This window comes from Eulemur rufifrons, chromosome 3 (assembly GCF_041146395.1).
Source record: "Eulemur rufifrons isolate Redbay chromosome 3, OSU_ERuf_1, whole genome shotgun sequence".
Lineage (NCBI taxonomy): Eukaryota > Metazoa > Chordata > Mammalia > Primates > Lemuridae > Eulemur > Eulemur rufifrons.
In genome coordinates, this window is record NC_090985.1 from 86442558 (window position 1) to 86469968 (window position 27411).

At 42.0% G+C, this 27411-nt stretch overlaps 1 protein-coding gene across 1 annotated transcript in view; it reads left to right on the forward strand.

The window, feature by feature from the left end:
• Window positions 1-27411, forward strand: part of CPA6 (carboxypeptidase A6) — a 265046-nt gene that overhangs the window by 978 nt on the left and 236657 nt on the right. The window lies entirely within an intron of this gene.

Here is a 27411-nt window from a genome sequence, read left to right on the forward strand (position 1 = left end):
AGTTTTCATATACATCTGGGTTATGACCACGTAGTACGCAGTGTCTTAAAACAAAGTTGTTCTTTTTAGGAATAGTGTCAAAAAGAATTTATAAGTGGAACAGAGAATTGTGTCTCTCTTTCTCTCCCAAAGAATCCTGGCACTGCATTTAGGATTCCCCTGAGTATAGTACTCCCGGGGGACATTTTAAAAACATGTCCTCAGTTTTAGGGGAGCCAGGACGAGGTGGAGTAGGGGATATAGATGGTAACACGATCCCCAATTTTTCCACACTGGTGTTTCTGGGAGGAACAGAAAGGAGTTAACATTTCAGAGCGGCTCTTTGGTCTCCTGGACACACAAGATCTGGGCTATACATCCTGTAATTTGTCACCCTCCTTAGAGACCTAGGAAATGGAGCCCGTGTTTGAAGGCTGATGGCGCAGGAGCAAGTTGTGGAGGAGTTAATTCCGCCTCTCCTGGCTGACAGCAGGTCACACGATAAACCTACATCACACATTTAGACACGCTCGTGCGACCTGGGACCTCACTCCTCCACTCAGCTGTGGCTCTGTCCATAATCATCGCAGTGTGTGGCACTCCTTGATGATAAGTTCCCAGGCCTGCTGCTGCTGAGCAGGTGTGCGTCCTTCCCCAAGAGCCACTTTGCTGAGGAAATGAGGCCACCAGCGGCACCTTTTTCGCGTAGAGCTCGCAGCGAGCGGAGGCCTTCTAGAAGTTGCACTGCTTTCTCTGTTGTTCAGCAATGAAATGATTGCCATTTTCTCTTTTGCTGCCACACATAGTAAGTTAATCCCAAATGTATAAATTACCAGATGTCTGAAAGGTGGAAGAAAAAAAAAGAAACACTGAGAAGAAGCTGAAGAAGCCAGGCTCACTTGTCCATCACAATAGAAGCCTAGAGCTCCTTTAAAACTAGAAATATTTCTGGGCGTACTCACTGTTGAAATGGGGGATTTTTAACTTGCCTTCACGAGATATGTCATTCCACCAAAGGTAGAACTGCTGCTCAGGTTTGGGTGTGTTTTGCTTTGTTTACTTAGGAGCTACTTCTGCAAGTTTATCTTTCCAATGAATAAGAATCTGATGGGAAGACATGGTCGAATAACATTTAGCATTATTTTTGACTGGCTTTGCCCGCCCAAAGTTATCATTCTAATCTACCTCATTTTTATCCCCTAATAAATTGTGGGGGGGGAGTTGTTAATAATTATGGGGAAGCCCTATTTCTTGCCTTCTTATAAAAATATTTTTGTAGGTCTTGGCTGAATCTAATAACATGTAATTATCATTTGAGCATGAATAAAAAACAGAACCCTCAGAGCAGACCCGCATGCCTCCTGAGAGCAGCTAATGAGCTCAGGCCTCTTCACACATAAACTAGTAACAGTTGGGTAGGGCCCGTTGTGTAATAGATGCTTAGCAAATGGCAAATTTAAGTGTCTCAGAAAAAAAAAACAAACCAAAAACATCTGTAGAGAAACTACAAGGAAAGTCTGATAATAAAAGCTCATACCTTTTGTTTGGGGATAACTATATTAAATTACACATTCACAAGCGAGGTGTAAAAATGAATAGAAAAGGAATGAAGCAAAGTGTGGAAAATAAGTTGACTTCAAATAAGATTTACTGATACTCTGCTGTTGGAAGGCTTCAGGGGCCACAAATGCCAAGTCAAACATCTCAGTGATAAACAAATGTGAGTCAGTGAGTCAAATGCCTATACAAGCAAATATCACTCGGTGTTCTCTTTTTCTCCCTCATCTGCTCGTTTTCCTGAAAGCAAACCTAGTTATTTATTATATGGTGATGTTGAGGACAAGAAAAAACAAGCACCTTCTGCATCATAGGAAATTAGGGTAGACTGTTTTTTTAGTGATAGTGAAAGAGAGATTTAATAAATGCTGGCATCACTGTAGAACTAACATGGCTATGATTTTTGAAAAGTACGTGGTCAGTGCCTTCTTCATGGCAGCAACGTAGCATAAGTCTGAAGTTCAACTGCTTGGGTTTCAATTTCTGCTTTCCTACACTTCGTAGCGCTGTTACCTTAGGCAACTTCCTCAACCTCTCTGAGCCTCAGTTTCTTTATCTGGGACAATGGAGGTAATGTTAGAACCTTCCTCACCAAATTGTTGGGAGGATTAAAGCAATAGTACTGCTTGGTTTTTGCATGGTTCTTGGCACTTAGTAAGCACTTAATAGGGTGGTAAGATAGCTAATACTTGTCAGTACTTGAGAAAATTGACATTTTTATAAATGTTTATATGAATAACTATGCAGTTGGGATCCCCATCTTACAAATAAGCTAAACGAGGCACCAGCTTGTTAGCCAAGTTCAGAGCAAGCCAACCCAAGGTCACACTGCAGGGACACAGGTGAGATTCTCACCCAGCTCTGCCGGACTCCACAAACTGTACTTCTCACTCTGCCACTTATTTAGGCATAGTATTCTTTTAAGAAGAACCGAAGCTTTAATCTTCTTTTGGGAACTGATAGTTTCAGAACAATAAAGGAAAGGAGTAGATTATGTAGGTAAAATTGGAAGTTTAATCTTGGTCACGTTCTCTAGGGTGATGATGAGTCATCAGTGGTGAATCATTATTAGAAAAGCAGGCAGGGCTCATAAGGGATAAGAAACAGAAAATGAAAGAATTTTAGATTGTCACCAAAAAAAAAAAAAAAAAAAAAAAAAAAAACAGAAAAGTAGCACAGAGAGTGGCTGTAGACATGTGCTTGCATTCATTCAATAAGCATATTTGAATGCTCATTGTGTGCCGGGAACATTAACCAACAGAATGAATACCCTCTGATAGCCTGCAGGTTAGTAGAGAAAACAGCCCACACATGAAGTTAGTGTACAATGTGTAAGAGCTGTATGGGATGAACAGACTCCTGAGGATTGATAGGAGAGCTCAGTGATCTAAGAAGGAGGGGTGGAAACCCCCTCTAGAGCCTCACCGATGCTGATCACCCAGCCCTGCCATATCTAGGCTGGGGGTGCCGAGAGAACTGGCTCCCTAACATCGGGGCTGCTGCTTGGGACTTGAACCTACCAGCCCTGGGTCTGCTTGGCGAGCTCCCAAGGATGACTCCTTCCTCACCCCAGCCCTGCATTTATCGGAGATGCCTCCTCTGTGTCAGAGCAGTTCCTTTCCCTTTTCTTTTCTTTCTAGGGGAGCATCTCTGATGATGCAGCCTTTTCCCTCATGTCCATGAGAGAGAGCAGGGCTGGTTCCAGCCCAGCCAGCTGTTGTGTGTGGATGAGCAGGGCTGGTGCTGCAGCTACGGCCCCACTGGTGGTTATCTGTCCACAAGTTCACTAGTCCACCATGGAAACGAGACATGGAGATTCAGGGAAGTAGACTTAAAGGAAATAAGAATTTCTTTAAAAAAGTAGTTTGGTTCTCAAAATCCTGTAAACAAAGAGGCCCCAAATTGGGACGTGGCCTATTGAAGAGAAGAGAACCATGGGAAACACAATGACTCTGTAGAGCAGGTTCAACCTCAGGGACGTTGTACTTGTTTTCTACCTTACCTCTTTGGCTTTTCCCGCTCTGCCTGCCAACAGCAGGTTTGCATCCCTTCATCTCCTGATGGTGGGTTCCTTTGAATGCCCTGAGCTTTGCAAAGCCTGGGGCTGGAGCACAAGCCATCAGAGCTGGTCGCGTGAATCTGAGTTATCTTCTGTGTTGGTGATTAAGTTTCTTTGCAGACAGGATGGCTGTTAGTCCCCATTCGCCCAGGACTGGTCCAGGATTGCCAGCGACTGCCCCAGTTTGCACCAGCTGTCTGGTGTGGTCACTGGCAGTGTTCCCTCTCAGTCTGAAGTTGTGGGTTCAGCCTTTTTATTCATGATGTTTGCTTCCTTAAAGAGTTTTACTCCATGTCTTCAAATGACCCTCTTATTTAATTCCCAAAGAACAACTTTATCGCTAGTTCTGTCTATTCCTATAAAAAGTATCCCATTTGTCCTCTCCTCTCCCTTGTGATGGCCACCAGCCATGTCCAGGACTTAAAAAAAAAAAAAAAAAATCTCAGTCTAGGTTAAGGTTGTTTTCTCCTAACCAATTTGCCTTTCTCTAGTTCTTTCTCATACCAATGATCTTACTAAAATAAGGCTTTTATCATGTTACTCCCTTGCTCAAAGCCTACTTTAGCTCCCTGTTGCCAACTCCATCAAATTCAGAATCTTCTGCCTGAATTTCAAGGCCTCTGTAATCAGATTCTGGTTTCCTGCCTCCTTTTCACTCTTAACCCAGAAACCCCAATCTAGTCAGGTCGGAGGAGTAGAGAGCTTCAGCCTTGCACATCCTTAATAAGCAAAGCAGGCATGGCACAAGAACGAGCTATCTCTGCTCCCGAATGATAGGTTGAAACGTGTGCTGTACATACAGGGGCACAAGGAGCTGCAAAGGACCTGTGGTTGGTTTTGAACCTTTTCCCCACAAGTCAGTGTGTGGTTAATGGAATGGTTCTCCAGTGCCTTCTGGAACTTCCTTTTAGCTCTTGCCCCTTGTTAATGGTAGAATATTTTTAGTTTTTCTTATGCACCAGCTTAAAGCACAACCCCTAAGTGCTGATTGTATATCAGCTCATTATACCCAAAGCTTGCTTCCCTGCGGTATGTTCTGGTGTTAGGGCCTCCTGCTTTGCTTGCTAAAGATGCACAGGGCTGTAGCTCTCCTCTGCCCTGAACTCACAGGTGGACGTGGACAGTAGTGCTGTCTCTGCCCACTGAGCTAGTGGGAGGAGGAGCGTTTCAAATGCTCCTGGGCTCCCCTATCCTTGGAGCCCAATCTGATAATGGATCTTTTATTGTATGGCACCAAGGTACTTTCTGGGTAGTAACATTAAGCGTAATCACTTCCACCCCCTGAAAAGCAGCAAAGGACATTAAAGTTTCATAACTTCACAACCTATATCGTGCGGGCTATAAAAGCATTATATATTTTTCCATCTTTATAAATGGAATTACTGAACAGAAAATAAAAACTCTTTTGGTGACTTGTTTTAGAGTTTTCATTATGATCAATCAGTAGATAACTGGTTTATTGGATTAGAATTTGCTTTGCTAAATAAATGCCTTCTCAGTCTGCCTCTAGGCATTGGCTTCTTTATGATAAAGTGGAACACAGAATATGAAGCATTAGGATCTTGTTCTGGGTAGTGCTGTAAATTTCCTAAAAGATTATTTTATTAAAGGTCAGAGCAAACTTCTAGTGGTTTTCTTCAACAAAATAATCATCTTTGTTCTTTTTTTCAGTGTACTTTGAAAATAAAATATTTTCTTATTAATATGTTTTAGTAAAGCTACTATTGGGTTGGGATTTTTCTGTTTATTTTTCTTTGTTTTTGCTATAGCAACCCCAAACCTTAAGAAAGAAATTCATTTCTCTCTCATGTAAAAATATAGAACACTATGGCAGGTTGGTAGTGCCAGAGAACCAGGCTCCTTCTGTCTTGTAGCTTTGCTGTGCTCAACATTCAACTCCCAGAGAAGGAGTCTTCTGTCTCTGAATCCAGCCAACAGGAAAATGGAAATGAGAAGTCATTTTCCTTTCCTTTAAGGCCACCGTCCAGAAGTTCAGACCTTACTTCCTACTGGTCAGAATTAGGTAGATGGCCTTAGCTGCAAGGGAGGCTGTGAAATATGGTCTTTGGCCAGGGCGCCAGCTCTGAGTGAATGCACCAGAGATAACTAGCAGTCTCCCTCTCAGTGCTTACGCTGATATCCAATGGTTACCCACCCATTCTCCCTTCCACTTGGTTCTCCTGAAGGAACAATCCCTCTTAATAGGATTTTAAAACCTTGGACTTCCAGCTAATTAAAAGTGTGCATTTTTATTCTGTAAATGGTGTTTTTTAAGTTGTAGAATGTCAGAACTGGAAGAGACTGAAAAAAAAAAAAAAAAAAAAGAGAGAAGCCCAGTCCCTTTGTTTAATACATGAGGAAGTGGAACTCCATAACGGGAAAAAGATTTGCAGAGCTAATGGTGGAGTTAAGACTAAAACCCAGGCCAGCTGAGTTCCCGTTACAGTTGACACCACCACCTTTGGTGAACACAGACATCTCCTTCCCCTTCCTTTTCTCTAGAGTTGCTGGGGATGAAGTAACGTGATTTGGCAAGGCTGGGAAGTGTTTAATGAGGGAGGATTTCATTTTATATCTATAAATATTTGTAGGGTGTCTGCCTGTTGCTAGTCTGGAACTACAGAGATCAAAGAGCAGCCCATGTGCACAGCATAATGAGTAACTCAGGCAGGTAAACAATTCCAACCCTGGGGTCCTTGTGCCTCCAGAGGAAACTCTTGGTGCCAGTGAGTGCAGGAGAGGGTCACCTAATCCAGACTGAAGGCTGGAGAGAAGGTTAAAACAGGGTAAGAGGAGTCTTAAAGGACGTATAGGAATTTGAGTGGTTTGTTAAATATGTGAGGCATTTTGCCTTTTTCTTTTAAATGGCTGATACTGAAAGGACATGGCCCTGATCTCAGTCATAACCAACAGGTAGAAATTAGGTTAAGGTTTGCCAGACCCAGGGACTATATCAGCGCAAAGAACCACAGGTGAGAGTTTGGTCAAGGTTAGAAAATCAGAGCAAGTACGTATAGCTAAAACGGAAGGCATCTGTCTTAGAGGGAGTAAGGCTGCAGAGGTAGATGAGGCATTGATGTCTTGTGTCCCATAACACGCAGTTCTGATTTCTCCCAAAGATGACAGGTGCTTGTCCATGAAGAATTTTAAAAAGGGAATTTATATGATTAGATTTTTAAAAGGAAGTTTTCTCTGCCATCATTGAGAAGGGAAGACTCGAGGGCTGAAGATTGGCAGCAAGACAACTGGGATGTCATGGCGACCATAGAAATACGAGGCAGGGCCTCACTCATGGCATTGGCAATGGAAGGGAAAGGAAGGAACCAATTAAAGAAATATTCAGGAGGTAAAATTTTCACAATTAGGTACCCAAATAAGAAGAAAGAGGGAACAGTGTAAAGTGATTCTGAGGCCTGGGTAGCTGGACTGAGCTCTTTGCAGAGAAGATAAGCACCTTCTCAGATAGGTAGAGTCTGAGATGCCTGCAAAGTGCCCGGTTGGAGAGATGGGCCTGAAGCTCCAGACAGAGATCTAGAAATGAAATAGATCCCAGTACCTGGTGTGTAAACAGACTTTCTTGAAACCTTGAGTGCAGGATGGAGCACCCAGGAAGCACCTACTACATGAAAAGAAAAGGAAGTCAAAGACTGGATAGAGCAGAGGGGAAAAGCCAGAGAAGAAAGTAGCAGAACGGCAGTAGCAGAAAGAGAGTAAGTGTCAGTTAAAGGAAAACAAAGGTCCCAGAAGGGAGAGGTCAGTCACGTCAAGTATTGCAAAGCAGTGTCCGCTGGTTTGGCCATCAGGGAAGTCATTGGTGACATGCTGGAAGGTGCTTCTGCTGGAGCAGAGAGTGAACCCAGAGCCCCATGGGTTGAGGGTCAGTTGGAGTGTGAGGGGAGTAGCCGTGAGCAGAGACCATGATTTCCAGAAGCTTGTCCATGAAGGGAGGGTGGGGCGTGGGGAGTCGATAGCTAGAGTTGAAGGAGGGTTTTGCTATTTTGCTTTTACTTCGTAAGAAAGATACATTCGTATTTTATGTCATGTGGTAGAAATAAGGAGAGGGAGAGACGACGAAGGGAGGGTGGTGGAGCCGGGTCTCAGCAGAGACAGAAGGCTGGCCAGCCCGTCTCCTCTGTACGGTAGGAGGGGAGGGCCCAGTCCTGTGAAGGGAGAGTGGGTGGGGACCTGATAAAGGGAGGGGGGGTTCAGCTTTAAAATGTCCCTGAGGGAAATGTCTCAGGACCTGTGGGAGGATCACCGAGTGTTACTGAGGGGCCAGCTGACGGTGGGGAGGACGAGTCTGTACTGCAACCAAAAACCCAGCTCTGTGATTTCCTTCAGGGTCTTTCCATGTTACTCATGTTACCTGGAACCTGCCTCCCATGGACCCTCATTATTCAATCTATTACATTTCCACAAAAGGGTGAGGACATAGCTTTAAATAAGCCCTTAAGAAGTCAAAAAGCGAGTCAAGCAAGATTAACGAAATCGCTCCAACCTCCACCCATTCTCTGCCTTTCTCTTCCCTGTGCCTGGGAGCTGGGTCTCTGGGGACTGTACCCGGCTCCCTTCCCCAGCAGGAGGGTAGGAAGGGGGAGAGGCTAGGGTATTTCTTCCCTGTCCCTCTTTCCTGGTTTCAGTGCCACAGTTCTGACAGCCGCCGCTGGCCTCCAAGACAACAGCTCCAGCTAGACAGCCCTCCTTCCAGGGCCAGCTCTGTCTGGCCTCGAGGAGTGTCATTTCTGTCCATCCTTTGTCCCTTCGGGACCCAGAGGTCACTAATCTCTGGGCATTTCAGCATCCCTCGTCTGTCTCCTTCCCCTGCCCGCATCTCTGTAAATAGCCCCTTTATTAAAGTCTCTTCAGTTGAACCATCTGAGCAGAATCCTGCTTCTGCTGGGACCCCAATTGCTAGAGAAACCAAGCTGGAATTGAAAGTGAAAAGAACACACGTGTAACTCTGAGGATGTGTGGGAGAGCCATTTCTGAAGCTCTGAAATGAAAGAGGGCAGAAATGCGATAGCAATGGAAGAAAGAAAAACAAAAGGCTGCCACTAACTTGTATTTCTCTGCCTGTAAATCATAATATAATATGAGGTAAATGATGACGATGTTAGTTGGAAAGGCTCTCATATACACATCCTGTTACAAAATTGACTACCTTTTCATCACTGTCTACCTGAGGGATTAAGTAAAAGACTGTGAAGATATCTCTTTAGCCAAATGAACGAGTCTTTTCTCTTCCTCCTTTAGTTACTGGAGAACTGGGGGTACCATCTCCTCATCCATCTTCCTAGGCCTCTCCTCCTCCCCCCTCATTCCACAAACTCTTCCTGAACAAGTACCAAGAGACCAGTGATCACAACCTGACCATCATTCTAATCCCCAAGTAGAGCCAAGAATCTTCAAAGTAGCTGTGCCAGGCGGTGTCTTGCAGAGAGAGAGGCAGTTTGTATCCTGAGGGCTCATGTTTTAATCTAACAATCTAAACTGAAAAAAAAAAAAACATGAACAACTATTTAAAAGCAAATGAAAATGCAAGTATATTAGGTCAACACACCCTCTCTTCCTGATTTTTCTCTACCTTTTTTTTTTTAACACTTCATGTATTTTTATAGCATTTCAGTTTTAGATTACCAACTGCTAAAACATGAAAATTCTAGGGTATCAAGCATTTTATCACTCGATGAGAACTCTGCGCTACTTTTGCACTTACAAAATCTGTAACCATTCACACATGGGACCTGTCTCCTTTTCAGAATGTCTTCATCTTATCAGACGAATTCAGGGATCATCATGTTGACCAAGTTCCTTTTCCTGATGTTGTATCTGTAATGAGGACACAAGATTTATAATGAAATATGGTTGGGGTCTTACTATATCCTCTCCATCATGTTTACGTGGGGTGTCTGGCGATGTGAGAGCAATACATGTAGCATCCAAACTGCTAAACATACCGAAGGTTGGGACATTTGAAATGAGCCTGTGTAGCAAGATGTTTGGAGTAGTTAGAAATTTGCTGCAGAGAAAATATTCTAAGTCCTCTACTTACGGGGCAGAAATGAGGACACGTGGGGGAAGCCAGTTCTCCCTAAGTTTTCAGACTTCTGAGTGGAAGCAAAGAAAAATGACTGAATGAGTAGTAGAAAATCATCTTAATATAAGATCCAATGGGAAAATCGCTTCAGTATTTCGGAGAGAAATTAATACAGTCTGCCTTGTTTTTCTCTGCCCAAAATGAGGGTTTTATTTTTCTTTTTCCATAGGAACGTGGTTTGATGAGTTAGTGCAGTCTCCACACAGCTGTTCTAAAAGCTCTCCAATTGCTTTAAGCCCCAAAATACTCCTACACCCTCCCTTTCTCCCACCCCTGGCACCAAACATTTTATTAACAAAAGCAAAGTAATGTATCTTTATTGATAAAATGTAGGTGATGCAGCATTTGACCTGAGTCATCTCAGCTTCCATTCTTCCTGCCACAAACTATACAGGTTCCTGGTTCCATCTCTCTTCTTGCCAAGGCAGTATCTCATGCATTCGGTCAGCACTATTTATGGAGTTCCTCCCATGTGCCAACACTGTTTTAAAGCCTAGGGATACAGGGGTGTAGGTATTAGGAATATAGCATTGCTTTAGGTACTAGTGAATAAAACAGAGTTTTCTGGAGGGTTTACATTGTTATGGGATGACAGAAAATTAATACGCCATGATGTTGAGTTCTGTGATAAGGGCTATGAAGAGAGATAAAGTGTAGAAAGGGGATAAGGAGTGTGAGGAGAGGAGAGGAGAAGAATAAAGTGGGAGCAGGAGTCATGTGAATATCTGAGAGAGAAACTTCTAGGCACAGGAAAGAGCAAGTGAGGTGGAGCCTGTGTGGCATGTCCCCAGACAGGGGGTCTCACACCAGCACCATCAGGATCACCTGGGGACTTGTGAGACATGCAGAATTCTCAGGCCACCTCCCCCTCCCAAATCAGGAGCTCCGGATGTGGGACCCAGAAATTGGGGCATTAATAAGGCCTCAGGGGGATGTAAGCTAGAGTTTGATGACCAGCAGGGTGGCATGGCTGGAGCAGTCACTCCCCCTTCATTCCTCCAGACAGCATTCTATTTCCTTCTGCTTAGCACTGGGAAACAGCTCAAAATTGCCTACAGCTCTCTTCCTCTGTGCCTGTGGCCCCGGGGTGCACACTTCTGGGGAAGCCCTTCCTGCTCCACACCTGCCCGCTTTTCCCAAGCCAGTTCACACACTACCCCCTCCAGCTAGCATTCTCACATGCCACCTGTCGGCTGCGGTAGCCCCTTCTCTGAGATCCATGGCACTCTCCCTGTCATTTATAACACTCACCACACACCGCCCAGTGCTACAGTTGTATTACATGTCATCATCCTATCTTTCCTTTTAGGTAATAAGCAAGTTGAGAGTAAGATGCAGTATCTTATTCTTATCTGTATTCTCACAGTCCCCAAATAGTGTTCGGCATATTCGGTAAAGATTTGGATGGATGAAAAGGAAAAAGGGAGGGAGGAAGGAAGGGGGTGGAAGTAACATACTAGGAATCAAATTGCTGACACCTGCAGGCAGTTTCGCCAGACTAGATTTCATCAATGACAGGTACTGACAAATAGAAACCATTTGCCTTATGGCTTCAGGAGGAATGTTGGGACCCCAGAGCTGCCACCTGTATGTGCTTAAGTGTGATATTCCCCACCCACCTGTCAACTTGCCCCCACACCCCCCGCTCTGTGTGTTTTGGGTATCACTTGCACTATTGCTCAAATTTGGTCTCAGATATTTTATTTACACAGGCTCCTAAAATTGATTGGAACAGGATTCTACTGTGGGGAGGAGATCTCTGAGATGAAGTCATTGTTTCTTGGCTAGTGCTACCATGGGCAAATTTGCCTTTTACCAAATTTAGAGAAGTGAGTCTTGCCTTTTGTCATTGTTGTTTTATCCTCTAAGAAATAGACATGGATTCATCTGAGATTATATAGATCACTCCTCAGTCATTGATTCATTTTGAGCTTAACATCCTCTCTAGTTTTTGACTAATTTTTACAAACCAAAGACCTTCTTATTTATCTTTCAGAACTTTATTGGCCCCATTCTTCCTTTAACCCATCTTTTTCCATCTCTTTAGATGCTTTGATTCAGTAAGAACAAAGTTTGCTTATAATTCCTATACTCAGTTCCCCTACTCAGATCCCCATATAAATGCCAAGTGCCACAGAAACAGAATGGCCCCGGAGAGTACAGGCAGGCTTCCTTTAAAATAAGCCAACAATAAAAATTTGAACACATAGAATTGATCAAAGAGAGTGCTATGTGGTTCACAGAGTCCTCAGACTCGGAGAATTTCCTGAGTGGAGCCCAGCATGCTTCCCAGGCAGCAGTCCAGCTTGAGGAAAAGCTGGAAATACACAGACAGAAGTTGTGTGAAATCAGTTGGTCCCTGTGAGAAAGGCTTAAGGTCTTAGAAAGCCTTAAGGAGTTGCAGAAGGGGGGGAGGGGGGAGATGGGGACCAGCTGAGAAATGGCAAAAGGGAGGTTCCCAAGATTGGAGAATTACTCTCCAGGGGTGACACTACCACACGGTTTCTCAAGAAAAAGTATGGCATGCCAAAGGAGCTGCCACCATCTTGGAATCTTTTGTGTGCGTGAAAAAGCATTTGTTTTTTCCTTCAAATGCAATTTGTATAGAGAGCATTTAACTACAGAATGAATAGCTCACCATGGACCCAGCTATTGATAGGTTGGTTCTTTCCAGGGAAGGAATCTTAATAAGAAAAGTTAGATGAAATGGCAAAACAGAATTATTGCCAAATCAAAGGTTCAACCAACTTCCCCAAAATGTTAAGTATTCTAAACCAACCAGTGGAAAGATGCAAAATCAACATGACGACCCAGTCTCATTTCTCTAACAGCAGGATTGCAAATACTTAAAACGATGATTTCCTAAGAATGGAAAATTTTTATGGGAACTATTTAGCAAAAGTTTTGTACTCTTTTACATGCTGTACAGTATATTTAGAAATTATTATGCATAGCTTCTCTTAAGCAAACATATTGTATCTTTAAGTATTACTCCAAAGATTCCTCTGTTTGTTACATGGTACAATGGGAAGCCAGTTCTTCATTTCACCTAACCTGGAAATATCCACTGTGATATTCTGATTTATAATAAAAAATATATATACTTTGGGTCTTCATCCCAGTTTTCTGGCACACAGCTCTTAAAACCCTAGAATCTCAGAAGCGATGAGTGTCTTTTTGTATGCTAATGAGATGAGGGGTGTCTGGGGGGTTCGGGGATAGGCTCGGAATGGAGGCTGGCTGCCAAAGAAACCAACATGTCATTAGAGGGTTGGAACTTTCAGCCCTCTGGCCCCCAACCTCCAGGGAGGGGAGAGGAACTGAAGGTTGAGTTGATCATCAATGGCCAATGATTTAATAAATTGTGTCCACATATGAAACCTCCATAAAAACCCAAAAGGACAGGGTTCAGAGAGCTTCCAGGTTGCTGAACACATGGAGGTGCTGGGAGGGTGCTTCCCCCAGAAAGGGCCTGGCCTGGAAGTTCCGGCCCCTTCCCACATACCTTGCTCTTTGCCTCTCTTCCATCTGGCTGTTCATCTGTATCTTTCATAATAAATGGGTAAACATAAGTACAGTGTTTCCTGGAGTTCTGTGAGACATCCCAGCAATGATCAAACCTGAGGAGGGGGTCGTGGGAAACCTGAATTTCTAGCTGGTCAGTCATAATTTCCAGATGCCTGGACTAGCGATTGGCATCTGCAGTGAGGGGCAGTTACATGGGACTGAGCCAACAACCTATGGGATCTGGCGCTAACTCCGGTCAGTGTCAGAATTGACTTGATCGTAGGACAGAGACCCAGCTGGTGTCAGAGAATTGCTCCTTGGGGGAACCCTCTCCCACTCCGCATGTGCTCACAGAAGTGTTGTATGTTGAATGTTGGGTATAACAGGAGAAAACAGGTTTTTTTCCTGATATCCACTGATTTAAAAAAAAAGAAATGGCCAAATTGGGGCCTCTGAGAATAGCACACCCAAAATGCTGACACCTGTAGCTTTCTCTGCCCACTACCACCATTAAGAACCACACAGTTGGCTTATTATGCAAGACAACTGTGGTAATTCCAAGTCCAAGTGGTAATTCACCTCTCCTGCAGAACACCTGTATTCTGTAACTATTTGTTTTGTCAGGCTCTTAGCAGCTTACAGGGATATCCATTTAATAAATTGACTAAGCCCTGCCTACCCATCTTCTTGCTGTTAATAGAAGCAAGTAATTGTTTTTTTCCATAGCTCTTGCCTTTCAGAACATCACTTAACTTCCTCCTGAGCTCTGAGAATGTTCTAAAGTAGCACTTATCATTTTGCATTGTAATTGTTTGTTTATTCTTTTAGCCTAAACTGTGCCCTCTTTAGGGGAACTAATCTCATTTTATTCTCCAAGTCCAATTTCTACAGAGACCAGCAGGCAAGTGTAACTTTTATTATTGTTACCCCTGTGTCCACTGAAGTTGAACAACAATAAATTGCCAATATTTGACTTCTTTAAAATATCAGCAAGTTCAGATGGTTCAACCTAATGTAAACTTTAACTCTGAACAATGAGGACTTTATTTTCTTGCTGTAAAAATACTTGCTGCTTGTATGCAGATTTCCATTAAAGTATCAAAGATCTATCAAGTTTACAGAATGTATTGCCAGAACAACTCAATTTTAATGTGCAAATGGAACACCAGGGGATTTGTTAACAATGCTGATTCAGCATCAGGAAACCTGGGGCAGGGCTTGAGACACTGCCTTTCTAACAGGCTCCCAGGCGATGCTGACACTATGGTTCAGGGACCATACGTTGAGTGGAAGTTATTGGACCGAAGGATGAGAGGTCCAGAGCTGTGTTAAGTTCTAGATCTGCTATTAGTTGTCTGTGTTACTTTAATAATTCACTTAATATTTGTGGGCCTTGCTTTCGGTCATGTCCAGGGATTAAGCAAGTCCCCTGTTTATGATCTGCTAGCGTCATGTCTACATATGTGGTTAGAGAGTTCATTCAACATACAGGTTTAGAACGCCAGCTTCCTGCTCAGACTGCCTGGGTTCAAATCTCAGGTCTTGTACTCACTAGAAATGTGACCTTGGAGGGAATGTCTTTCTGTGCCTCAGTTTCCTCACCTATAAAAATGAACGAGTATTGAATTAGTTCATATATGTAAAGTGCTTAGGCAGAGACTAGAATATATAGACTCAATAAACATGAGCTATTTTCAGTAATAATATTCTCTGTAGTTTCCTCTTTAAGAAGCTTTCCTAAGGGAATTATCTGAAATGTGAGTAAAGACTTGAGTGTATAGAAAGCTGTTTATCGTCAATTTATTCTATAGAAACCTGTGATGCTGCCTATATGTTCAACAATTAGAAAGATCATAGTGCATATTGTAGAATCTTTTGTACCTGTTATAAATGTCTACAAGTATTTTTTTAATGCTCAAAATACTGTAAGGGCAAAGGGAATTTCTCCCTCCCCCTCTGAAGTTTCAAGTCTATTGAAATGAACTGACAATTGACAGATTAACAGGAGAAAAGGGACACAAATTTATTAATGCTCATGAGCACAGGGGAATCACAGAAGAAGGATTATGGGATTACCCAGTAAGGTTTAGAGGCTTATGTACCCTTCTTCCCAGGGGATAGGAAGGTGGAGGTATAGACAATTTTGAGAGGTAGTAGATGAATTTTAGGGGAATTGAACGGGCACAAAGGAAAGACAATAGTTTCTAAATGATTGTCTTTGGAAGCTGAATGAGACCAATAACAGACAGTAGTTTATGGCCAAGTTCTGGGAAGGTGAGGGGGAAAACTACACGGTGAACAAAGGTTGTCTTATTATGGAGACAGGGTCTTCCAGGTAACCTTTCAAAGCTACCCATAGCAGAATAGATGAAAAGTCTGGGCACGATGAGAGAGACTTTTAGTCTTTTCTCTGGTGTTTAATTTTTCCTGGTTTTTTGATGAGATTCCTATGGAGAAGTTTTCAAGACAATTGTATTTCTTTTGGAAGACATTTCCTCAGCAGATAATGGAACTTCCACCCTCCCTGCATTGGGGGAGAAGGTTCAGAAAGTCCTAGGTTCTGAGGCAGCTTCTAAGGCCTTTCAATTTCCTTTAATTCAAAAGTGTTTAACATGCTAAAGCACCATACTTTGGGGTATCATTTCTCTGAGCCCTAACAATACAATACAAAATGGGAAGAAAACAGGATACAGAACGTATCAGCAGTTTAGTTTTACTATGATTTCTTACATGTGACATAGTTACCTATACCTAGAGAAAAAAGCTCCAAAACATTAAGTGGTTATTATCACCAGGTAATACTGTTACATGTGATTTTTTTCTTCCTCCCTATACCTTTTTCTCTATTTGCTAATGATTTTACATGAAGCATAAACACTCTTTTATACTCAGAGCAAAAGTAATTTTAAGCATGTGTAAATGCTCAAAAAAAAGAAAAAAAATCAACCCCATAGCAAGAGCGTCAGCTTCTCCAGTGCCTTGTGCCAAAACTGTTCATTGCAAATAAGAATCAGAAGTTGGTAAATTTAATAATATAACACTCAGTGCCAGACTAATGACTGAAAAGAAAAATAAGCATGCTCCTTTTTATTTCTGAGTGAAAATGAGATTGTAGGGTGTTCCAATGAAGCATTAAATGGCCAAAGCGGCTGCCTTGCTGAGTGTCACATTGACACCAAGAAACCGTAAAACAGAGGAGCCGGCTCAAGGCCTTTCAGTTTAGAACAATAGCAGAAACCACCAGCATCATGCTGATATGTGTGTTTAAGTAGATGGATTTTCAAATAGAAATTCTTCAGTGGTCTCATTACCACATTATGATTAAATCTGTACTTAGATTTTCACTTAAAAGTTAGGGGGAAGCATTTGAAAGGGCTAGAGGGAGAATCCATCACACTTTTACATGTATTGTCCCATAACATATATTGTTCCCAGCCTAAATGAACCCATTTTACTTTAAGGAGAAATTCAGGAGGGATATTTGCCAGCAGTTTCTTGCACCATCAATTTCTGATAAAAACTGCAATAATAGTGATCATCAGAACCCAGTCCAGGTGGAATGTCTTTTGATTTGCCAAACAGGACTAAGGGCTGTTTTTTCTTGCCTCTATGGGGCATGGATTGAGAGGAAAGTTTGCAGAAATTTTCTACTGCCACTCCACTACTTGATTAAAATCCCTCATCCTTATTTTTTTTCTGACTTTTCAGTACTTTGAACTTCTCATTCTTTCAGTCAACATCACCGATGATCTAGAGATACTCACCTCCCTAACCAGTAACCTCACCCTGAAAACTACAAGAAAAAGAACTTCTGAATAAAAACCACTTTTTGATCACTTGAAAATAATTTTTCTCTGCCTCCTTCTTGCTCTCATGAATTCTAGAACCTCAATTAAGGAGGCTTTTTTCTTAAAACATGGACTCTTGGTTAAAGAATGTTGAAAAATATTAAATTTGCAGCTAGCTTTGTGGCAGATTGCAGTAGAACACAGTCCATTGAGTAGACCCATTGTCATTCAGAAAAAATGGTCTCCAAAGTACAGTGGCCAAGAAAACATATATCTAACATTTATTTTAGCTCATTCTTATTTTAATTTTAGTTTTCGTATTTTTATAATATGAATAATATACCGATACATTAAGTAATACCATACATGTAAAATGACTTAAAAATATGTGAAGACTGAAGCTCCTCATAATTTTCAGTCATGAATCTTTGAAAATGAAGGTGATGATGCTCTCAAAGTTTAAGTTAGCCAACAACAGCATGCACTAGGACCTACATTCATCTGTCAAATTTTTACTGAGCACCTATATGTTCTGAATCATTTTAGATGTTAGGCATATAAAGGGCTAGAAATAAGGCAAACAAAGCCCCTATTTTTGTGAAGCCCATCATGTCATGAGGAGGGTGGGCAACCCACAAGTAAACGATAACTATAGATTCTTACAACAGCTATGATGTAAATAAAGAAGATACTATGGCTTTCGTGTATTCATTCAACAAATGTTTACTGATCATCTATTATATACCAGATAACTGTGCTAAGCCCTCCACACAAAATATACATGGTCCTGGCTTTCATTGAATTTATACTCTCACCCAGGTGGCAGACATTGTTTACAACTGTGATCAGAGTTATAAAAGAGAACTAGGACATAGTGTTAGTAACTCAGAAGGAACTGACGACCAAACACTGGAGGACAAGGCTAAGCTGGGAGAGACCTTTCTGAGGATGTTACGTCTTTAAGGCAGGGCTTTGAGTGATGAGGACTTTGCTGGAGGTGGCTATTATAGCAGGTAAGAGCCACTGAGAGCGATCCAGTCTCCAGCTTGGGAGAAAGGAGCAAGTGGCACATGATGGTCTCACTGCTCACAGATTGCTTTTAGGTGTGTGGTTTTCCGGGGCAGCCTGGCCCAATAGCTTACTGTCATTTGTACCCAGCACCTTAGGCTTTGCAAAGCACGTGCTGGTGTGTTGTCTCAGCTGTTCCCCATCTACATGTGTGGCATTTAAGTAATTGCTTTCAATTCTGATGAGTGTGACTTCTATGCAGGTGCCTTTTACAAACTCAATTTCTAAACTCTGGAAGCAGACAGCCTTGCACGGGAGGGTACACCTGAAATTGGTAAAGTGGCGCTCAGTGGGCCCCTTGGCTTTGTGTGCAGACCTTTCTGAATATAAGCCTTTGCTTCCAGGAGGAGTTAAGCTGCGGTGAGCTGGCTACAGAGTTGAAAGGGGAGGGTGGGAGGAAAGGAAAACTCAGATTTGATTACTAGGTATGTGGGGTTTATCAAAGGCAGCTCACCGCATGAGGAAATCGGGCCTCAGTGCCAGGAGGCTCCACAGCTAGAGAAAGGACGTGAATGTGAGAAGGCCGTGCTGGGGGGGGGGGGGGTACACCTTCTGCTCCATGCCGTGATGTCAACAAGCACCTGGGTCACATTTTAACCCAGGGGGCTTCAGAGGCAGTGCGTCAGAGTGGGGGAAACATCAGTGAATTTGTATCCTTTGCTCATTTTTGTTTTTCTTTTTTCTTTTGCGTTATAAAATTTTGAGAGAACCATATGTGAGGAGTATTAATCCTTTGTTTGTCATATACATAATACATGCTATTTTTTATCTGTCATTTGTCTTAACTTTTTCTGTAAGGCAAAAGGGCAATATAAACAATCTTAATGGTTATATATTCAGATCTACTCTTATTTTTTCCTCTTTTGTGGTATTTAGATTTAGCTTGTTTTAAAATGTCAAATATCTCCCCCAGTCAAAATTAGACAAATATTCTAGGGGTTTTGTTTCCTTCTGATTTTGCATTCGTTTTCCTTTGTACATTTAGATCTTTAATCTGTATGGAATTATTTTTTTGTACATGGTGTGAGGAAGAGTATAACTTTATTTTATCCTAGATAGCCACTTACCGAAAAAGACATACAGAGGGCCAATATACATGAAAAGGCATGTTTCACTCTCAGGGAAATGCAAATTACAACAAAGAAATGCCATTTTTCACATGTCAGATTGGCAAAATTTTACAAGATTGAAAATGCACGGTGCTGGTGAGGGTGTGGGAAAAACTAGAACTGTCATACAGTGCTGGAGGAAATGTGAAATTGCTACAACCTCTTTGGGAAATAATCAGCTGAATCTATTAAGAGTTAAGATCCTTACACCCTTTTGATAAGAAATCCCACTAGAAAATACCTGGCTAAAATAAAAGCGTTAGCATGTGTGTTAAAATGCTTATTGTAGCACTCTATATAGGATTTTAAAAAAAACTGGAAACAAAGTCTATCAGTAAGGGAACAATTGGAAAAATCATATCTATACTATGGAATATAATGCTATTACAAAGAATGAGTTCTGGCATATATTAATATTAAACTAGAGGGATGTACCTGATATATTTTTTAATGAAAATAAAATTTCAGAGAAATATGTGTGATCCTATTGTTGAAATGTGCTAATTTTTGAATGGTAGGGATTGGGGGGATGTTATTTGATTCTTTTTTGGAAGTGGGGGGGCAATAGTGGCAGTGGTAATTTGTAAGGGTGTGTTAACTTCTCCCCTTAACATTAAAATGGCCTGATATACCAACACGAGAGATTTATTTTTATGATATAATTATGTATTGCATAAGAACTGAACTAGGGAAGAAGAAACCTGGGTTCTGTTATGATTTACATATCTTGAGTATGTCATTGCCAACACATGTTGAGGAAATAAAGAAATTATCAAGCACTCCAAATGCTTCTGACTTAACGGTATCACAGGGCAAAAGGATAATGTTTCCCTGCAATTTTTACATTTGCTATAGTTAAAGACCAAGATTTACAAGATCATAAATCAGTATCTCAGTTTCATCTCACTAGCAAAGGACCGTCATATTTTCATTTGAGCAGGGATCAGAGCTGTGATGCCCATACTCAGCATATAGAAAATGTAAGCTCAGCCCAGGTCATCGCCTAGTCTACTTCACGGGACACATCCAGAAAGAGCAGAACAAATCTCAAAGTTAATTTCTTTTTTTTTTTATTTCAAAATATTAGGGGGTGCAAGTGTTCTTGTTACATGGCTGAATTGTATAATGCTGAAGTAAGAGCTAAAGCTGATTTCTTATCAGAATTACCTGCAGATTTAACAAATGCAAATACAGACATCCTGGTCATACCCCAATGCATTGAATCAGAGTATCCAGACATTGGACCCAGGAATCTATGTTTTAAATGATTACCAGGTTGTTCTGATGCATCTCATCTATAGACCAGTGTGTGTGAACTACTGATGAAGTCTATTCAATACAGTCAAACTGCCTGCCAAAGATAATACAGGCAGTGATGGCCACAAGCATTTTGAAAGGCCCTACCATAAAAAGTACCTTTTAGTGCTAAGCCCTACTGTACAGCTAGCAAAATGGGTAAAATTTAAACATATTTGCAAAATTTCAGTGCTGTTTTTTAATCACTTTTGAGAAGCCATTGATCTGTGATAGGTTTTTGTTAAAGTAACATACTAGCCTTGCCATAAAAAGTGTAACCCTGAACCTCTATCTTAACTCTGCCGCTGACCTTCCCAGTCGGTGTCCTGATGTTGGTTGTGTCATAGTCTCCAGCACAATGCAGATACTTTGTTTCAAAAACTCAAAGTTGTCTGAGCAACACTACACTTTAAAGACTTTGCAAAAGTAAAGCTAGTATACAAACCCTAGTTGCATATTCCCTTCTTTCTTAGTAATGGATGTGTGACTTACTTAAAAGTCAAAAGCTGTTAACACCAGACCTTCAATATCTGAAACCCTTGAAAAATATTACCACTAACAGACAAAGAAAGACCAAGTTGAAAGGGAACCTTTCAGAAAGACTGAGACAAAGCAACTGGCACGCATGGTATTTCTCTTTAGCCTGGAAGGCAGTAAAGCACCAGATGTCACACAACAAAGTCTTAAGGGAACCATGTAACCCTAACGGGCGTGGCCAGAGTGCTCAGCTTTAAAAGGCTCTTGTGCTTATAAAAAGAAGCAACTTGGTGCCATTAAATCCATATGTTAGATTTAGGACTTTTTCCCCAGCCTGCATTTGATTTACTTAAACATTTTTAATGCTTACCCTTTGTATTAAAAGGGAGACTATAAGCAAATAAGATGTTTGTTCAGCCCCTAATATGAAGTCTTTCACATAGTAGGTTGCTTAGTAAATATTTGGTAATGGTGTTATCTGGTCCCTTCTAATTGCGCAGTTGGAAAAAAGAAAGATCAACTCAAGTTTCTCAAGTTGAATGAACCACATGAAGTACACATTGACTTTGTTCTCTAGAAGAGGCATCCAGGAAATGAGCGGAGTGGTGAAGGGAATTTGGAGAGAGCTGTAATTGAACACAAAGCCCCTAATTCAAAGACGTTAAAGTGAGCCATTTGTTAAGGTTCAGAGTGCGCAATGCAGAGAGATAAAATTACCCAAAAGTCTTTTGATTTTGACTACTCTTTCCTGTTTTTGAATTCTATTTCCTGGAAGTCTATGGAATTAACTAAATAAATGTGGTGTCCTTCACACTTCTCTGGCCATTTCTCCTTTGTCTCCATCACTGGGTTCCATCTTCCTGTCTGCCCCGTCCGATCCGCTATGCTCAGGGACAGTGTCTGAGAGCTCGGCGTTCTCTGTCTCAGAGATGTTGATCATTCTCACGGCTTTAGCCTTTATTTCCTGCCTGGGCTTCTTACCAGTAACTCAGTCCCACATGTCCAGTTGGCTGCCGGACATTTCTGTGTACACACATGGATGCCAACTTCTCTAAAATAGTTCATTTTATGCCACATACAATCTTCCCTGTGTCCTTTCCTTATTCTCACTCAATTTAGAGAAAAACAACCACCCAGAATCAAAACCTTCGTCATGTTTATTTGTCCTCTAGTTCAGCAGCTAAGTCTTGCCACTCCCTGCACAATCTCTTCCCGTGGCTTCATTTCTCTCATGCCATCCTCGTTATTTTATGCCCACGTGGTCATAGTAATGTCCTTCCTTATCTCTCTGCTTCCAGTTTCACCACCTCTAATCCACTGTGCACATCCGTACCAAATTAATCGTCCAAAAATTCCCCTTGGTTACATTGCTGCCCTGATCCAGAACACTTCGGTAGACCATGGTATCTCAAGAATCAAGGCCAAATGCATTCGTCTGACATCCAAGGCCCTTCACAACTTGGCCTTCGGCAGCCCTTGACTTTCCCCATTTTAACTCTTTTTTTGAAACCAAATCTCTGTCCTGGTCAGAGTGGCCCTGCCCATGTCCCTGGACCTGACCACGGCACACTCACCCTGTATTCCTTCCCTCGGTGTCCACTCGGGATGCTGGCCTTCCTCCTGTCCTCTCTGTGCTGTCCCTATCCTCCAGCCTCTCGTTTGAATTTCCTTCTCTATCATTGACCAAACAGGCCCCCAGAGACATCTGTTTCCTCTGACAGCCTTCCCCGCACCCAATTCTAGGCACCTTAAGTGTAAAGCACACTTCTTCAACAACTCATATGCTTCTTATAGAGCTTCATAAATGGTAAATGCTCAAAAAAATTTATTGCTTTGATTATCTTTAGCAGACTGGCTTTTTTTTTTTTTTTTGGTCATGATTCTCAATTCACCTTGCCCAAAACAGTGAGACAGAGGAAAAAAAAGTAAAATATGGGCAACTGGGCTCAGCTTCCTACCCTGCTTCCTATCTAAAGGTCAAACAGCAAGATAGATCCATGAATTGAATTTAACCCTCAACTATCTATGTTCAGATAACCTACATCTCCTAAAACTGGGAAATTTGTACTTGGAGAAGGATAGCCCAGGTAAAGATGTGGAGAAGAGATTATTGCCAGAGAAAGCTTTCTGACTCCTGACTTGAAAGAAATCCCCGCACGGGTGTGACCTGGCATGTATACATACCCCCACCACAGCCAGTACAGGACCCACGGTCCTAGCCTAGGTGACTAAGGCGACAGGCACGGACCTGAATGGTTTCCTAAGATGGTGCGAGATTTTGTTCTCAGAATCCTCATCCTGAAGAATAAGTTTTGATTTTCTCTGGCTGTATTTTCTTTAGCCCAAACTGGCTTTTAAAACATCAAAGAAATAATACAATCCTTGTATGAATTTGTAAGAAGTACATTATTTTCTTAATCGTACCAACCTGGAGTGACTAGAACTTAAAATATTTTGGGAATTGGGAGGTCTTTAAAAATAAGTTAAATATTCTAGAAAATGGTGCATCCAGAGATTGAACCAAGGTAGGCTGGCTGGCAAGAGGGCACATGTGTTTTTCTGGAAGACAAAAGAATGTAATGAATGTCTCTCTCTCTCTCACACACACACACACACACACACTTCTCTGTCTCTTAGTGTTATAGGTTCAGCCCCAGTGATGTTTACCTCCCAGAAGCCTGTTTCTACTAACAATATGCCAACTAGGCCAAAATCAAGGTGTCAATAGAGTCACATTCCCTCTGAACTCTTTAGGGCTGCAGTCCCCAACCTGCAGGCTGTAGATCAGTACTGGCCGTGGCCTGTTAGGAAATGAACCACACAGCGAGAGGTGAGTGGCTGGCAAGCAAGCAAAGCTGCATCTATATTTATAGCCACTCCCCATTGCTTGCATTACTGCCTGAGCTCTGCCTCCTGTCAGATCAGCAGGCATTGAATTCTCATAGAAGTGCAAACTGTACTGTAAACTGTGCGTGTGAGGGATCTAGATTGTGGCTCCTTACAAGAATCTAATGCCTGATGGTCTGAGGTGGACCTGAGGTGGTGATGCTAGGTCTGGGGAGTGGCTACAAATACAGAGTATCATTAGCAGAGAGGTTTGACTGCACAGAGACCATAATAAATCAATTGCTTACACACTCATATCAAAACTCTATCACTGAGTGGCAAGTGACAATTAAGCTGCATCTGGTGGCAGCTTTAAGTCAGAATCTGACACTTATTTTACTTCGTGCATGAACCGCCCATTATTTTATTTACCACTTCCATCCACACCTCTTTCCCACACTGTAGACATGTCTCAGTCACAGTTTTGGTAAGCCCACAAGCTAACCCTAGCAAAAATGAGTAAAAAGCAAACGTCACTGGAGAGCTCCTTTGAAAAGTGGGAAAGACCCAATGATGAAACAGCAGAAGACTCTAAGACTGCCAACAAAATAAAGCTGCATTTAAAAGAAAATACCTTGTACCCCCATGATAAGCTGAAATTAAAAAAAAAAGAAGAAGAAAAACAAAATACCAAGAGTCCTACTTAAATTACAGGTTCATTGCAACAGGTAATTCACATTGTCCAAGCCCACTTTATAGACTACCTGGCAACCAGCTACCCAGTGGTGCCATGAAACCTTCAAAACTGCTTCACCACATGGAGGCCATGCACCTTGCATTAAAAGACAAGGCTTTGGAATTTTTCAAAAGAAAATAACATGAACATGAAGAACAGAAGTGATTATTGAAGGCCACCACTTCATCAAGAGTGTTTGCACTGAGAGCATCATTCTTAGTGGCTAACTGCATTGCTAAAGCTAAGAAGCCCTTTACTATTGGTGAAGAGTTGATCCTGCCTGCTGCTAAGGACATTGGCTGTGAAATTTTAGGAGAGGCTGGAGTTCAAAAGGTGGCACGTGTTCCTCTTTCGGCTAGCACCATAGCTAGACACATCGATGAAATAGCAGAGGATATGGAGGCACAATTGTTCGAGAGGATTAATGAGTCACCACGATACGCAATCCGTATTGACAAGTCTACTGATGTTGGCAAGGCAACAATGCTTGCTTTTGTATGATATATTTTTCAGGAGGATGTACATGGGGGTATGTTATGTGCATTTTTGTTGCCAACTAACACCACAGCTGCAGAAGAACTATTCAAGTGTTTGAATTATTACATATCAGGAAAACTGAATTGGTCATTTTGTGTCGGTACATGCACAGACAGAGCAGCCGCCACGACTGGACAGCATTCTGGTTTCAACACTTGGGTCAAGGACTAGAGCATAGAGTCACAGTGCATAGACTCACCTCTGAATGTGAGTCTACGCACTGTGCCATCCATAGGGAAATGCTGGCTATCCAAAAAATGTCACCTGAACTAAACATTTTGTAGGATGTGATTAAAATCATCAACCACATTGAAGTCCACATCCTTAATCACGTCTGTTCGCACAGCTCTGTGAGGAGATGGACGCAGAGCACACGTCTTCTCTTATACACAGAAGTGAGATGGCTTTCTAAAGGTAGATCACTGGCCAGAGTTATGAGAGCCAGAGGTTTCTTTTAGAAAAACAGTCACCACTGACAGCACATTTCAGTGGACACAGAATGAGTTACTTATGTGACATATTCAACCTGCTCAATGAACTCACTCTGTCACTTCGGGGAAGAATGACAACTGTGTTTAAGTCAACAGACAAAGTGGCTGCATTCAAAGCCAAACTGGAATTATGGGGGCAACAACTGAATATTGGGATTTTTGGCATGTTTCAAACATTAGCAGAGATTTTGAAAGAGACTGAGCCAGGGCCTTTTTTTTTTTTTTTTTTTTTTTTTGAGACAGAGCCTCACTCTATTGCCAGGGCTAGAGTGCCATGGTATCAGCCTAGCTCACAGCAACCTCAAACTCCTGGGCTCAAGGGATCCTCCTGCCTCAGCCTCCCGAGTAGCTGGGACTACAGGCATGCACCACCATGCCTGGCTAATTTTTTCTATATATATTTAGTTGTCCAGCTAATTTCTTTCTATTTTTAGTAGAGACAGGGTCTTACTCTTGCTCAGGCTGGTCTCGAACTCCTGACCTCAAGCAATCCTCCTGCCTCAGCCTCCCAGAGTGCTAGGGTTACAGGCGTGAGCCACTGCGCCTGGCCCAGGGCCTTCTTTCTCCCAGCTTGTGCACAATCACCTATTTCAGCTTTTAAAAGAATTTGAGCATTGCTTCCCAACCACAAAAGATCCCCCGAACTCGGAAAGAATGGATCCATGACCCATTTGTGAATAAGCCAGGTGAATCGACTTTGTTGGTGCTAGAAGAATATCAACTGCTTGAGATCACAAATGATGGTGGCCTTAAAAGTATATTTGAGACAACTTCAAATCTCCATATGTTCTGGATTAAAGTCAAAGTAGAATGTCCTGAGATTGCCACAAAAGCACTGAAAAGCCTGCTTCCATTTCCAACATCCTGTTTTTGTGAAGCAGCATTTTCTACGGTGACAGCAACCAAAACGAGATTACAGAGTAGACTGGACGTAAGCAACACACTTCCGTGTCACTGTCTCCTGTCACCCCCAGATGGGACCGTCTAGTTGCAGGAAAATAAGCTCAGGGCTCCCACTGATTCTGAATTGTGGTGAGTTGTATAACTATTTCATTATATATTACAATGTAATAATAGAAATGAAGTGCACAATAAATGTAATGCACTCGAATCATCCCAAAACCATCCCCTCCGCCCCCTCTGGGTCCATGGAAAAATTTGTCTTCCATGAAACTGGTTCCTGGTGCCAAAAAGGTTGGGGACTGCTGCTTTAGGGGAAAATCAGTCCCTTGCATCTTCCACCTTTGGTGACTGCCACCTTATGGCCACGTCACCCCAGCTCTTTCTCAGTGGTCACATTCTCTTCCCTTCTCTTCCGTGTGAGTCAGGTCTTCCTGTGTATCTCATAAGGACACTGTGATTGCAGGTAAGGCCCACTCAGGGGCTTCAAGGTAATCTCCCATTTCAAGCTCCTTAACTCACATCTGCAATGTCCTCTCTTTTGCCACGTAAGGTAATATTTACTGGTTCCAGGGATATCTTTTGGGAGGTCATTCTTCAGCTTACCACAAAGGTTAACTTATTATTTTGTATGTATCAGATACTACATAATTAAGTTTTTAAATCATAAAGCAGCAAGATGTTGAAGAATATACACTATATGGGTAACAATGGTTATCTCTTGGGAGTGGGATGATGGAGAAGTTTCATTTTCAATTTGATTTGTTTTTGAAGCATTTTACTCTTTTATTAGGAGCATGTGATTGATATGTTTGTATTTGGGGATAAAACAATAAGGATTAAAGCAGAAAAAAGATACTTCCGGCAGTATTAAGGGAAGCCAACAATGGCCCAGTTGGGAATCTTCACTTTTTATTTTGGAGTTGTTATTTCCAGGCCCTCCCCCTCCCCTCCCTTCCCTCCCCCTCCTCATGCTGCTGCTCT